This window comes from Acipenser ruthenus, chromosome 25, assembly GCF_902713425.1.
Source record: "Acipenser ruthenus chromosome 25, fAciRut3.2 maternal haplotype, whole genome shotgun sequence".
NCBI classification, from domain to species: Eukaryota; Metazoa; Chordata; class Actinopteri; order Acipenseriformes; family Acipenseridae; genus Acipenser; species Acipenser ruthenus.
Genome location: NC_081213.1, coordinates 10,755,202 through 10,769,576, shown reverse-complemented (window position 1 = coordinate 10,769,576; position 14,375 = coordinate 10,755,202). Strand labels below are relative to the sequence as shown.

Below are 14,375 nucleotides of genomic sequence, written 5' to 3'. Positions count from 1 at the left end.
GACACACACACAGACACACACACAGACACACACACAGACACAGAGACATGCAGACATGCACACTCACACACTCAAAACCACATACACACACTCAAACACGCAAACACACACACAGAGTTCAGCCATTCCATTCCTGAAGGAATTTGCAAGCTATTATCTTGCATCTCCACTGGACTGTCATGGAGAAATCTAGAGAAATATAAGGAACATAAGAACATAAGAACATTTCTTTGAGTACAATAACAATGTTGTCTCAAGCGTACAGTGCTGTGTAAGCAGAGGATCCCTGGCCCAAGAACACTTCCTATTTCAGGGAGCGTCAGGAGTGCGTCTGCCTACAACAGCATTACCATCCACAACCCAGAAACACAGAGACGCTGAGAGACACTCCAGCTAAATACACGAGCCGTGCCAGCAATGCAACAAGCTGAAAGCAAAGGCCTGCCACAAACACACTCAACACTCTTGTATTCATGAACAGAGTTTAGTTGAGTAAATAAGCATCTGCCATGCATATCACTTACCTGAGCGTAAAATGAATTTATACGACTGACTCATTTGTTATGCAGATGAAATCCCGCTGTGTGCTGTGTAATATTTTACAGCTTCACCTCCCTGCTGAAATCCCGCTGTGCTGTGTAATATTTTACAGCTGCATCTCCCTGCTGAAATCCCAATGTGTGCTGTGTAATATTTTACAGCTGCATCTCCCTGCTGTGTAATATTTTACAGCTGCATCACCCTGCTGAAATCCCGCTGTGTGCTGTGTAATATTTTACAGCTGCATCTCCCTGCTGAAATCCCACTGTGTGCTGTGTAATATTTTACAGCTGCATCTCCCTGCTGAAATCCCGCTGTGTGTTGTGTAATATTTTACAGCTGAATCTCCCTGCTGAAATCCCGCTGTGTGCTGTGTAATATTTTACAGCTGCATCTCCCTGCTGAAATCCCGCTGTGTGCTGTGTAATATTTTACAGCTGCATCTCCCTGCTGAAATCCCGCTGTGTGCTGTGTAATATTTTACAGCTGCATCTCCCTGCTGAAATCCCGCTGTGTGCTGTGTAATATTTTACAGCTGCATCTCCCTGCTGAAATCCCGCTGTGTGCTGTGTAATATTTTACAGCTGCATCTCCCTGCTGAAATCCCGCTGTGTGCTGTGTAATATTTTACAGCTGCATCTCCCTGCTGAAATCCCGCTGTGTGCTGTGTAATATTTTACAGCTGCATCTCCCTGCTGAAATCCCACTGTGTGCTGTGTAATATTTTACAGCTGCATCTCCCTGCTGAAATCCCGCTGTGTGCTGTGTAATATTTTACAGCTGCATCTCCCTGCTGAAATCCCGCTGTGTGTTGTGTAATATTTTACAGCTGCATCTCCCTGCTGAAATCCCACTGTGTGCTGTGTAATATTTTACAGCTGCATCTCCCTGCTGAAATCCCGCTGTGTGCTGTGTAATATTTTACAGCTGCATCTCCCTGCTGCAGATCTGACTGATGCAGGTGCTCGGTAGGCAGGTGCTTCTGTATCAGGTGCTTTTGTATCCAGTGATTCTGGAGAACAAACTTCGCTTCAGACTCACAACACAACTTCCCTGCTGGAATTAGAAGAGCCAGTCTCAGTCACTGAGGAAATTTAAACACCTTGTAGACTCGTCACATTGAGCCCTCCAGTCAGCCCTGCAGCCTACTGACATTGTTATGGCAGGTCATTAGGATTTGACAGAGAGTTAGAATCACGTGTTGTAACCCTGTCAGCATGGTGCAGGGCCCGTAGAGCCCCTGATGTGAGCTGTATTCAGGAGAGGCTTCATGTACAGCAGCTCTGCCAGTGAAGCAAGCCCCTTTGAAATGCCTTTCACTGGAGCCTGTGTTCAGAGGGACACACCGGGGACTCTCCTGACGAGCTGCTTCTCCACAGCGCTCAGGGGGGCGAGAGCAGGCTAATGAACACAATCCATTATTAATGAGAATCAAAGCCTGAGACTGGAGGACCTGCCGTTAATTCACTGGGAAAGGTTCAGTGTCACAGTATCACAGTGTTACAGTATGACAGGCTCAGTCTGCAGGTAAATTCAGAAACACTTCTAGACTAAATGTTTTGTCATTGAATTTATTACATTTCTTTTAGTATTTCTAAATGTAGCACTGTTGAGTGTGTAATAGTAAAGGAAGATATCTCCTTGTACTGTGACAAGCATGGATTTTCATGTTTGGATATTCTTTCATTGTTAGTTACAGGCTACACTGTAATTGACTCGTGTGTTGATTTTATAAAAGTAGCTTGCATCACAGAAAAATGTAAGAAATGTGTCAGGAAGTTCCATAAGAAGTCCTTGCCTGACACCTGATCACTCGCTGTGCTGTCGGCCGGCCGGCCGGGACGCCCTCTCTCTGTCATGCTCTTCAGTAATCTCTGCGCTGACTCAGTCGCTCCCTGGCTTGTGTTTTCCCTGTTCCTATGGCATCAGTGACAGTGTAGCAACTCCTAGACCCTGGTGGAGACTGATCTTCTAGTCAAACAGCACTTACAGGGCTCAGGAACTCCAGCACTATCAGAAATCAGAAATCCCAAGTGCGTTTTAAATAGGGCTGCTCTGCATGGACAATAACTCATGAATGGCAATAAAATTAATTATTCAAAAAATGTTCAATACATTTTTTTTTCAAAGAGGGCTGCAGTTAAGTACAGTATTGCAGCTTTTGCAGATTAGTTTCTGTTGTGGGCAAAGCACTCTGGCCATGGGCACAGTTTATAGTAGCCCTGCCTTACAGGGCTAATGATGGTGTTGTTAGGAGGCACAGGGCTCCACATAGTCAGCCCATAGTGTGTAGACACCCTCTGAGATGCAAAAGGAGAAGCTGATTCAGATGAGTAAGCAGCCAGTGGTACTTTCGGGGAATAGTCACTGTAAGTGTGTGAGGCAATCGGAGTGAGAACACAGCACAGAAAACACAGGGTCACTATGCTGGTCAATGACATGCTGCCCACCTCAAGCTTCATCTCACCTGCTATTGCAGGAGAATACACAGAGAAGTTAACCAGGACCTCCGTGAAAGACTGCTTTCTTTTCAGGACTCAAAGCCCTGAAAATGAAACGTTGCAATTGATCCACACCCCAGTGTCATCACGTGTGTCCTTAGCTTCTCAACCTGTTCCCATAACAACACATTCAGTCAAAATGAGCTACTCTGGTACCCACTTCTAGAGGGCTCTTCCCGTACCCTTCAACAAGTATTTGGACAGAATAATAACAGCAAAGTATTTACCCAACTCACACAAACCCTCGCTCAAATACATCAATAAATTGAATGAGCAGTCCATGAAGCATGCAGAATGACTGCGTGGGACATTTCTTCATGTTATCCCCAAACACTGAGTTTCTGCAACAGTGAATGTGTTATTCAGCCTGCTGGGCTGTGAGCTGTGAGCTGTGAGCTAGCACTTCACTGGGGGAGGCTGTCTGTGCCGAGTCAGCAGAAAGAATCGGGTTAGCAGCTCAGAGTCAGGGGATCGCCAGGGGCAGCTGAGTGCAGAGTGGAGCAGAGCCAAGCACAGTGTATCAGGCAGCGCACACTGCAGATCTACTACCCTGCTTCAACAAAGAAACAAAAGGCTACAGTACACTTCTCTACACGTCTGCTTACCGGACCCTGCACAGAAACTAGAGTTAAACCAAACCCTGATCATCTGAACACCTCTGTTATCCAAACAAGCCCTACTTGGTAGCCTGTCCTTGCAGTTTGGGCAGTAGATGTTTCACTGTGGCACTGTCCAGCTCTCCAAAGTGCTCTCATTTCCACAGCTCTGCTCTTACTGAGTAGCTGATAGAAGATGAGCTCTACTCCGGCTCTCTAGGCTGGGCTCATTGTGGAAAAACAACACCTACAAAAACAGCTCTTATGCTCCTTATAAAATGTTACTGTGGCAAACCACAGTAAGGCATTCTGACAGCACATGAAAGCATGCTGAATCAGTAAGATACAGAATTCTAAAAAAACAAACCAGGTCCAGCTCTGGAAATGATCAGTATTCGCATGGTAAAAGCATGGTACAGCGTTACTATGGTAAACTGCGTTGTGGTTCAGAAAGGCAGGTGAAGCACGGCGCTTGTTGTGTTAAAGATGACTAAGACTGAACACTGAACAGAACAAAACAACGGAAGCCAGATTCACACCTGGAGGGAACAGCTTCACGCAATGGTGCCATTTTTTTTTCAGGATGATAATTTAAGAAGTGACAAATGTTTTAAAAATTCAGTGCAAATTGGCTACAGCAACACTGCACTTGTGCTCAATAACGTAAAGTAAAAAATTCTAGAATGTTTTTTCAGACTTGGTCTGCTATATGGGAAAAACTTTCAGAGCTGTGCAAAGTCAGAGCTCATGATCTACAGCACAGCACATTACTGGACCTGCAATACATACAACACTTTACACAGTTAATGCACAGTATTAGGATGATGGATACACAGTTAATGCACAGTAATAGGATGATGGATACACAGTTAATGCACAGTATTAGAGTGATGGATGCACAGTTAATGCACAGTATTAGTGTGATGGATGCACAGTTAATGCACAGTATTAGGATGATGGATGCACAGTTAATGCACAGTATTAGTATGATGGATACACAGTTAATGTACAGTATTAGGATGATGGATACACAGTATTAGTGTGATGGATGCACAGTTAATGCACAGTATTAGGATGATGGATACACAGTTAATGCACAGTATTAGAGTGATGGATGCACAGTTAATGCACAGTATTAGTGTGATGGATGCACAGTTAATGCACAGTATTAGGATGATGGATGCACAGTTAATGCACAGTATTAGTATGATGGATACACAGTTAATGTACAGTATTAGGATGATGGATACACAGTATTAGTGTGATGGATGCACAGTTAATGCACAGTATTAGGATGATGGATGCACAGTATTAGTGTGATGGATGCACAGTTAATGCACAGTATTAGAGTGATGGATGCACAGTTAATGCACAGTATTAGTATGATGGATGCACAGTTAATGCACAGTATTAGTGTGATGGATGCACAGTTAATGCACAGTATTAGTGTGATGGATACAGAGTTAATGCACAGTATTAGTGTGATGGATGCACAGTTAATGCACAGTATTAGTGTGATGGATACACAGTTAATGCACAGTATTAGGATGATGGATGCACAGTTAATGCACAGTATTAGTGTGATGGATGCACAGTTAATGCACAGTATTAGTGTGATGGATGCACAGTTAATGCACAGTATTAGTGTGATGGATGCACAGTTAATGCAAAGTATTAGTGTGATGGATGCACAGTTAATGCACAGTATTAGGATGATGGATACACAGTTAATGCACAGTATTAGTATGATGGATACACAGTTAATGCACAGTATTAGTGTGATGGATGCACAGTTAATGCACAGTATTAGTGTGGTGGATGCACAGTTAATGCACAGTATTAGGATAATGGATGCACAGTATTAGTGTGATGGATGCACAGTTAATGCACAGTATTAGGATGATGGATACACAGTTAATGCACAGTATTAGTGTGATGGATGCACAGTTAATGCACAGTATTAGGATGATGGATACACAGTTAATGCACAGTATTAGTGTGATGGATGCACAGTTAATGCACAGTATTAGTGTGATGGATGCACAGTTAATGCACAGTATTAGGATGATGGATACAGAGTTAATGCACAGTATTAGTATGATGGATACACAGTTAATGCACAGTATTAGGATGATGGATACACAGTATTAGTATGGTGGATGCACAGTTAATGCACAGTATTAGTGTGATGGATGCACAGTTAATGCACAGTATTAGGATGATGGATACACAGTTAATGCACAGTATTAGTGTGATGGATGCACAGTTAATGCACAGTATTAGTATGGTGGATGCACAGTTAATGCACAGTATTAGGATGATGGATACAGAGTTAATGCACAGTATTAGTATGGTGGATGCACAGTTAATGCACAGTATTAGGATGATGGATACACAGTTAATGCACAGTATTAGTATTATTATTATTTATTAGCTGACGCCCTTATCCAGGGCGACTTACAATTGTTACAAGATATTATACATTATTTTTCCATACAATTACCCATTTATACAGTTGGGTTTTTACTGGAGCAATCTAGGTAAAGTACCTTGCTCAAGGGTACAGCAGCAGTGTCCCCACCGGGGATTGAACCCACGACCCTCCGGTCAAGAGTCCAGAGCCCTAACCACTACTCCATACTGCTACCCAGTATGATGGATACACAGTTAATGCACAGTATTAGTATCATGGATACACAGTTAATGCACAGTATTAGTATGGTGGATGCAAAGTAAGGCATGGAATAAGTCCTGTAAACTGCTGAATTACCAAGCACGTCTGGAAGATGTGTTCCAATATTATTCAGTGCCACACTGTACACTTCCTCCTGTATAAGCAGCACTAAGGCTGACAGTTATATTTGAACTGCATGTCATCACAGTGTTTGAAACGTGGCACTCACTCATTAACTATCAGCACCCCTCATAACAAACCAATCAGCTGCTCCAGCGGCATCCCATTGAACCCAAAGTGGAGCACACGTCACAAAGCAGCTTTCAATATATAAAGATCCCAGACAGGCACACTCACAGTGTGCAACAGCTGTGCCCACAATAGTGCAATCCTTTCAATATATAGAGATCCCAGACAGGTACACTCACAGTGTGCAGTAGCTGTGCCCACAACAATGCAACACATTCAATATATAGAGATCCCAGACAGGCACACTCACAGTGTGCAACAGCTGTGCCCACAATAGTGCAATCCTTTCAATATATAGAGATCCCAGACAGGTACACTCACAGTGTGCAGTAGCTGTGCCCACAACAATGCAACACATTCAATATATAGAGATCCCAGACAGGCACACTCACAGTGTGCAGTAGCTGTGCCCACAAGAGTGCAACCCATTCAATATACAGAGATCCCAGACAGGCACACTCGCAGTGTGCAGCAGCTGTTTTTACTCTTTCCTTTCAAAGCCAGATCTTTGGGGGCTCAGTGTGGCTGCTTCACAAGCCCACAGACACACAGTGCAGTTTTATCAGAGAGTATGTCCCGGGGGTTCTAAACCTGCACACCTCTGGCTCCCAGTGCAGCACGCTGCCTGCAGCGCCCCTGTGCGCTGGTTTATTGTGTTAACCCTCCGCTCCCGAGTATGGTCAGCTCTGATCCACACATGAAGAGAGAGCGGAGGGTCCACTAGCACCCCATGAGAGAGGGGTCACACTGCCCAGGATAGACTTCTCCACGGGATATCTTCTCCCTAAGCTTTACAATGCTTCCCTCTTCTTCTATGCTTTATTACCAGGGATTCACATAACTTATCATTAGGTTCTCACAGGAGTAACAGCAGAAATGGTTTGGAATTCACCCAAATTAAGGGTCATCATCCAAGTCGCTGTCCAGCTCCACCTCCTCCTCCCACAGTTCAAACAATTGGGATAGCAGTGTCAGAGACCACAGCTAGAGCTTCTGAATGTTTAAGTAGGAGTCCGGATTTTCTTTGATTACAATTGTTAACAAATCATCACGCATCCTCTATTTATTTCAATATCCTACCACCATATTGCCACTCTGGGGATTCAAAAGCAAAACCCCAAACACTTTGTCACTTTATTAGTGCCGTTGAACACGCTTGATGACACAGTGGTATTTATATATTTGAAGTAAAATATACAGGGTGATTAGAAAGTAAGTTTACCACATCAACACACCATGTCATTGATGTGGTAAACTTACTTTCTAATCAGCATGTATAAATGTAACAAATGCTACTATTTTCCGTAGTGAACATAGAATTAATCAGGTTACTGTCCCAGGTTATTCATCTTTTGAACTGTTAACATTAACACTAAATAGTGCACTACCTGTTCATATTGTAATTATCTATCGACCACCTAAGTCAAACCCATTACTTTTAGCTGAATTTAGTGACTTGCTATCTTCATTGACAGTCCATTATGACAGGATTCTTCTACTGGGTGATTTTGACCTACATGTTGATAAAGAATCTGGCTCCACTTCTGTGGAATTGATGAGGCTCCTGGATTCCTTAGATTATCTCCAGCATGTAAAAGGTCCCACACACAATCGTGGCCATACTCTAGACCTGGTAATCTCTCGTGGTTTAGTTGTTAAAAATGTATTAACTACAGATCTCACCATTTTTGACCATCCTGCTATTCCTTTTGAGGTCAGCATACCAGTAACTACAAACTCCATGGAACGCACACTTACAACTCGGGATATTAACTCCTTAACTGCTGGTAAATGTTCTGATATACTCAGTTTATTATCAATCCCGGAGGGTTTATCTGTGATGAGATGGTGAATACCTACCACACCTCACTGACTGGTATCTTAGATGTTGTAGCGCCAGTCAAAACTCGGAGGGTGTTTTTAAAAAAAGCGCACCGTGGTTTCATGATGCTACTCGCAAATTGAAATATGAGGGTCAGAAATTAGAACGAAGATGGCGGGTAACGAAACTGCATGCTCACTACACTATATGGAAGGACCACCTGGCTAAATATAGGAAGGCTCTGGCATTGGCCAGATCAACTTATTACTCTTTATTACTTTATTACTTAATTGAAACTAATAAAAATAATCCTAGATTTCTTCTTGCTACAATTGATAAATTAATTAATCCTTCTCCAAATAGTTCCACCCTTGATACTGGTTTTATTCCTAGATGTAATGACTTCTTAAATCACTTTAAAAAAGAAATACTACACATTAGAAATCAGATTCCACAAACATATTCTATTCAGGAGGCTTGTTGCACAGCATTTTAAGGCTGCTATGGAGGTCTTTTCTTTGATTACCCTTCAAGAGCTGACAGCTCTGATTCAGCACATGAGAACTACAGCATGTTCTTTTGACCCCATTCCTACAAAATTATTAAAAAACGTTCTTGGAGTTATTATTACCCACATTTTAAAAATGATAAATAGTTATATTTCTTCCGGTATTGTTCCCTCAGCACTCAAGGTAGCTATAGTAAAGCCAGTGCTCAAGAAACACAACTTGGATCCTAAACTCATTAATAACTACAGGCCCATCTCCAATCTTCCATTCTTAGACAAGGTTTTAGAGAGGGTTGTTGCATTTTAAGTACAAAGTTTTTTAACTCTTAATGGTATCTGAGAAATTTCAGTCTGGATTTCGGGCTGCACATAGTACAGAGACAGCCCTTGTCAAAGTTGTAAATGACCTGCTGATAAGCTCTGACTTGGACTTTCCATCAGTTCTAATTCTTCTTGGGCCTTGTCTTATCCTGGTTTCAATCTTACCTATCTGATAGGTATCAATGTGTCTCTATTGGGGAGGAAAAATCAGCATTGACCGAAGTTGATTGCGGTGTTCCACAAGGTTCTCTTCTGGGTCCATTGCTATTTTCATTATATATGGGTGACATCGTTAGGAAACATGGTGTCTTCCACTGCTATGTGGATGACACCCAGCTGTATTTGTCTTTAAAACCTGGTGATACTTCTGTCAGGGTGGCATTTGTTGCTTGCCTTGCTGATATCAAGTGCTGGATGTCTCAAAACTTCCTAATGTTGAATTCAGGAAAAACAGAGGTTATGTTTGTAGGCTCCCATAAGCAACAAAAAAACGTAGGATTGCATGAGTTTGACCCTAGCAGTCTTTATCAAACCCTAAAACTGAAATAAAACATGTGGGGGTTATCTATGATCCTGATTTATCATTTGAGTCTCATATTAGGGAAGTTTCTAAAGTATCCTTCTATCACTTGAGAAACAGCCAAACTGAAACCTATTATCTCCTTATCTGACGCTGAGACTAACACATGCCTTTGTTTCTTCAAGAATTGATTACTGTAATGCACTCCTCTCTGGCATCCCAAAATGTGCGGTGTCCCGCCTACATCTTGTTCAGAATACCGCTGCTAGAATTTTGACTAAAACCAAAAAAAATTAGCACATCACCCCTGTTTTAGCCTCCTTGCACTGGCTCACTGTACAATATGGAATTGATTTTAAAATCTTATTATTGACCTATAAAGCCTTGAATGGAGCAGCACCTAGCTATCTGCAGGAGCTACTGACCGCGTATCTCCCAAATCACACTCTTAGATCACAGGAAGCGGGGCTGCTCGTTGTTCCCAGGGTCAATAAAATCAATACAGGAGGTAGGGCTTTTTCTTTTAGAGCCCCTAAACTATGGATTGCTCTGCCTCCATGTGTTAGGGAAGCTGGGTCTGTAGATATTTTGAAGTCTAAACTTAAAACGCATTTTTATAAAATGGCATTTTTATCTTAGTGGTTTTAATGCAACATAATTGCTAGCTTTTAATGATTTTATTATTATTATTATTATTATTATTATTATTATTATTATTATTATTATTATTATTATTATTATTATTATTTGTATATTTTGTATTTTATTGTATTTTTATGTATTTATGTACAGTGCCTTGTGATACTTCAGTATGAAAGGCGCTATATAAATTAAATAAATAAATAAGTTTCAAACATCGACACCTCCTCTCACCCCCGCTCAGTTTGGGAAGTGAAGCGTCAGCGAGCTTCCTCAATGCCACGCCCGTAACTGCATCCCTCTTCTCTGAATGGACGGCTTAATAGAGATCCCTGCTATCATTGGTTGTTTCAAGTGTCCATTAAAAGAAAAATACTGATGTTATAAACTGGAGTGGTTCCACCTATCACTCTCCATTTTTTTATTAAAACTTGAAGCAGCCAATGACAGTGCTAGCAGGGAGGGACTGCAGTTAAATTGGAACCTTCCAGTCTTAAGTGAAATAAGGGGACTGTAATTTAATTATGGTCAGTGGTAATCAGCACATTTACTCAGAGATCGTTGACAGAGACTGGGGACCCTGAGACTGAATAGAAAAATCTCTGGGGAAATTCCTGAGGTTAGGCAGGTATGGGTCACAGTCAGATAATACGCTTGATCTTGCAATAGTGAGCACCCTCGCTGCCTTTATGAAAAATGCTTTCCTGTTAAAAACTTACTGACGGTACGCCTTTGCACCTTAAAAAACAATATGGCAGTGTGCATTTCTTTGTATTGGTGAAGCCCTGTTTATTACACTTTGCTATGCTTTTCTAAGGCTTAGCATAATCTTTTAAATTTTACAAGAAATCAAATATTATCATGCCCTCCCCCTTTTGAGAAACACACAGGTGTGCACATAACAAAAACCTCTGGGGACTGGCTTTGAATGTTTTCCACTTCCTGTTCAGTCTATTCTCCTTTCTATCACTGCCCCCAAGCCTGTCCTGGAGTGACCCTGCACAGTCAGCTCAGCATTCCCCAGCACAGCAGAGAACCTGAAGATATTTGAACCCACACAGCACAGTGTCTCAGGGTTCAAATCAGACAGCACAGCGCCTCAGGGTTCAAATCAGAGCACAGGGCCTCAGGGTTCAAATCAGAGCACAGCGCCTCAGGGTTCAAATCAGACAGCACAGCGCCTCAGGGTTCAAATCAGAGCACAGCGCCTCAGGGTTCAAATCAGAGCACAGCGTCTCAGGGTTCAAATCAGAGCACAGCGTCTCAGGGTTCAAATCAGAGCACAGCGCCTCAGGGTTCAAATCTGAGCACAGCGCCTCAGTGTTCAAATTAGAACACAGCATATCAGGGTTCAAATCAGAGCACAGCGCCTCAGGGTTCAAATCTGAGCACAGCGCCTCAGTGTTCAAATTAGAGCACAGCGCCTCAGGGTTCAAATCAGAGCACAGCATATCAGGGTTCAAATCAGAGCACAGCGCCTCAGGGTTCAAATCAGAGCACAGCGCCTGAGGGTCCAAATCAGAGCACAGCGTCTCAGGGTTCAAATCAGAGCACAGCATATCAGGGTTCAAATCAGAGCACAGCGCCTCAGGGTTCAAATCAGAGCACAGCGCCTGAGGGTCCAAATCAGAGCACAGCGTCTCAGGGTTCAAATCAGAGCACAGCGCCTCAGGGTTCAAATCAGAGCACAGCACCTCAGCAGGGTTCAAACAGATCTGAGTGCTGGTTTCTGCATCAGTCACACTGCAGACAGGGAATGTGTTCACAGCACACTGCAGACCCTCGAGCTGCACAGGGAATGTGTTCACAGCACACTGCAGACCCTCGAGCTGCACAGGGAATGTGTTCACAGCACACTGCAGACCCTCGAGCTGCACAGGGAATGTGTTCACAGCTCACTGCAGACCCTCGAGCTGCACAGGGAATGTGTTCACAGCACACTGCAGACCCTCGAGCTGCACAGGGAATGTGTTCACAGCTCACTGCAGACCCTCGAGCTGCACAGGGAATGTGTTCACAGCACACTGCGGACCCTCGAGCTGCACAGGCAATGTGTTCACAGCTCACTGCAGACCCTCGAGCTGCACAGGGAATGTGTTCACAGCACACTGCAGACCCTCGAGCTGCACAGGGAATGTGTTCACAGCACACTGCGGACCCTCGAGCTGCACAGGGAATGTGTTCACAGCTCACTGCAGACCCTCGAGCTGCACAGGGAATGTGTTCACAGCACACTGCGGACCCTCGAGCTGCACAGGGAATGTGTTCACAGCACACTGCAGACCCTCGAGCTGCACAGGGAATGTGTTTAAGGTGAAACTCACCCTGCTGTGTTTTACAGAGCAGTCGGGTTCCTAGACACAAAGTAAACACTTGCATCACTCCGGTTGCTATGCAGCACAGAATTGTTATATTTTGCTGTATTCGTTGCTGCTTAACCAGTAGAGTCCCCATTGAGCCTCACAACTCAGTTCACTGTACCTTATCACACTTTGCTATGCTTTCACTGTGGGAATCTGTGGGAATTGTATGGTCAATCCAAGAACAGTTAATTCCATGTTATGTTACACAAAAACAACCTAACTCCTTAATTATATTATTTACTTTGTTGGTTTTAGTTTTGTAAAATTACCAGGTGTTTTGCTCTTTTAAAAAAATAGGAGTTAAATTAAAGACTGGAATAAACGCTTTGATGATTATGTTTGGTACTGATGCTTCTGCTGCCCCCTGTGGGTGGGATGAGGAAGTGAAAGAAAAAAAAAACATGAATACTGCAAAACAAGAACACAGCTTTTACGCGATGGGTATTGCTACAGCAGTTCTACAGTACATTATTTCTGGTCACATGCTCGCTCTCAGTTGCCATGGTGCTGGTCCCAAAGATTACTGGGTAGAACAGAACTGTTAATTGGTTTTGAATACAGTACTGTACTACTTGGTTGCATTAAATTACTGGTAATCATACTTCTCTGGTGGGTAAAGTTTAAAAACAACCCAGGAACTCCTGGATCAAATTAAGAAGAAAAGGGATCTGAAGCAAGCGCAGTAGCATCTGTCAATGAAGAAGTTATCGAGGCCACCAAACGACCAGGTAAAAGAGGACATTATAATGTGTAAGCCAAAATAGCCAGGTACTCTACTGGATTTTGATATGCCAATAAATACAGTTTTTTGTTTTTTTTTCTACACTAAGATTGTGAATTTGAGTCATGTAATCTAGCAGGCCAAAAGTGCAAACATTTGTTGCAGCAAAAATGTACCTTGAGGGCGATTAGTGAAATGAAGTTTCAAATGAATATTATAGCATTTCAACACACAGTACTTTATTGCTGCTAGGAGCAATTCAATTTTTTGTTGCTTGTTTTAGAAAAATAAAATTGTTTTATTCCTATAAGAACTTTGCTTGGATTGAACTCAAATAGTAGTAACCAGCATTGCCCCCCAGCCTCTTTCATAGTAACCAGCATTGCCCCCCAGCCTCTTTCATAGTAACCAGCATTGCCCCCCAGTCTCTTTCATAGTAACCAGCATTGCCCCCCCCAGTCTCTTTCATAGTAACCAGCATTGCCCCCCCAGTCTTTTTCATAGTAACCAGCATTGCCCCCCCCAGTCTCTTTCATAGTAACCAGCATTGCCCCCCCAGTCTTTTTCATAGTAACCAGCATTGCCCCCCCCAGTCTCTTTCATAGTAACCAGCATTGCCCCCTGTCACAAAGACGGCCAGAGTGGGTGGCGTCAGACCAGAAGCAGGAAGGAATACAGAGAGACTTGGGGTTTTGGTATAGCTGAGCGCGTGATCGCGCTCAGCATATAATAAACAGAACAGAAAATAAAAAGGTTGTAACAAAAACACAGGACACGGCACTTGACGCCAAAATAAACAGACAGACAAAACGACTAGACACTAACACACAGGTGAAACGGAGACGAACAAACACGGTGAGAATACACTTATTATATTTATAATTACGCTGATTTTAACTCTCCTCTCTCTCTCCCGTTCTC

At 42.9% G+C, this 14,375-nt stretch overlaps 1 protein-coding gene across 3 annotated transcripts in view; it reads right to left on the bottom strand.

Moving 5' to 3' along the window:
* Positions 1–14,375, bottom strand: part of LOC117962752 (transcription factor HIVEP3-like) — a 148,613-nt gene that overhangs the window by 34,573 nt on the left and 99,665 nt on the right. The gene's annotated exons all lie outside the window — the stretch shown is intronic.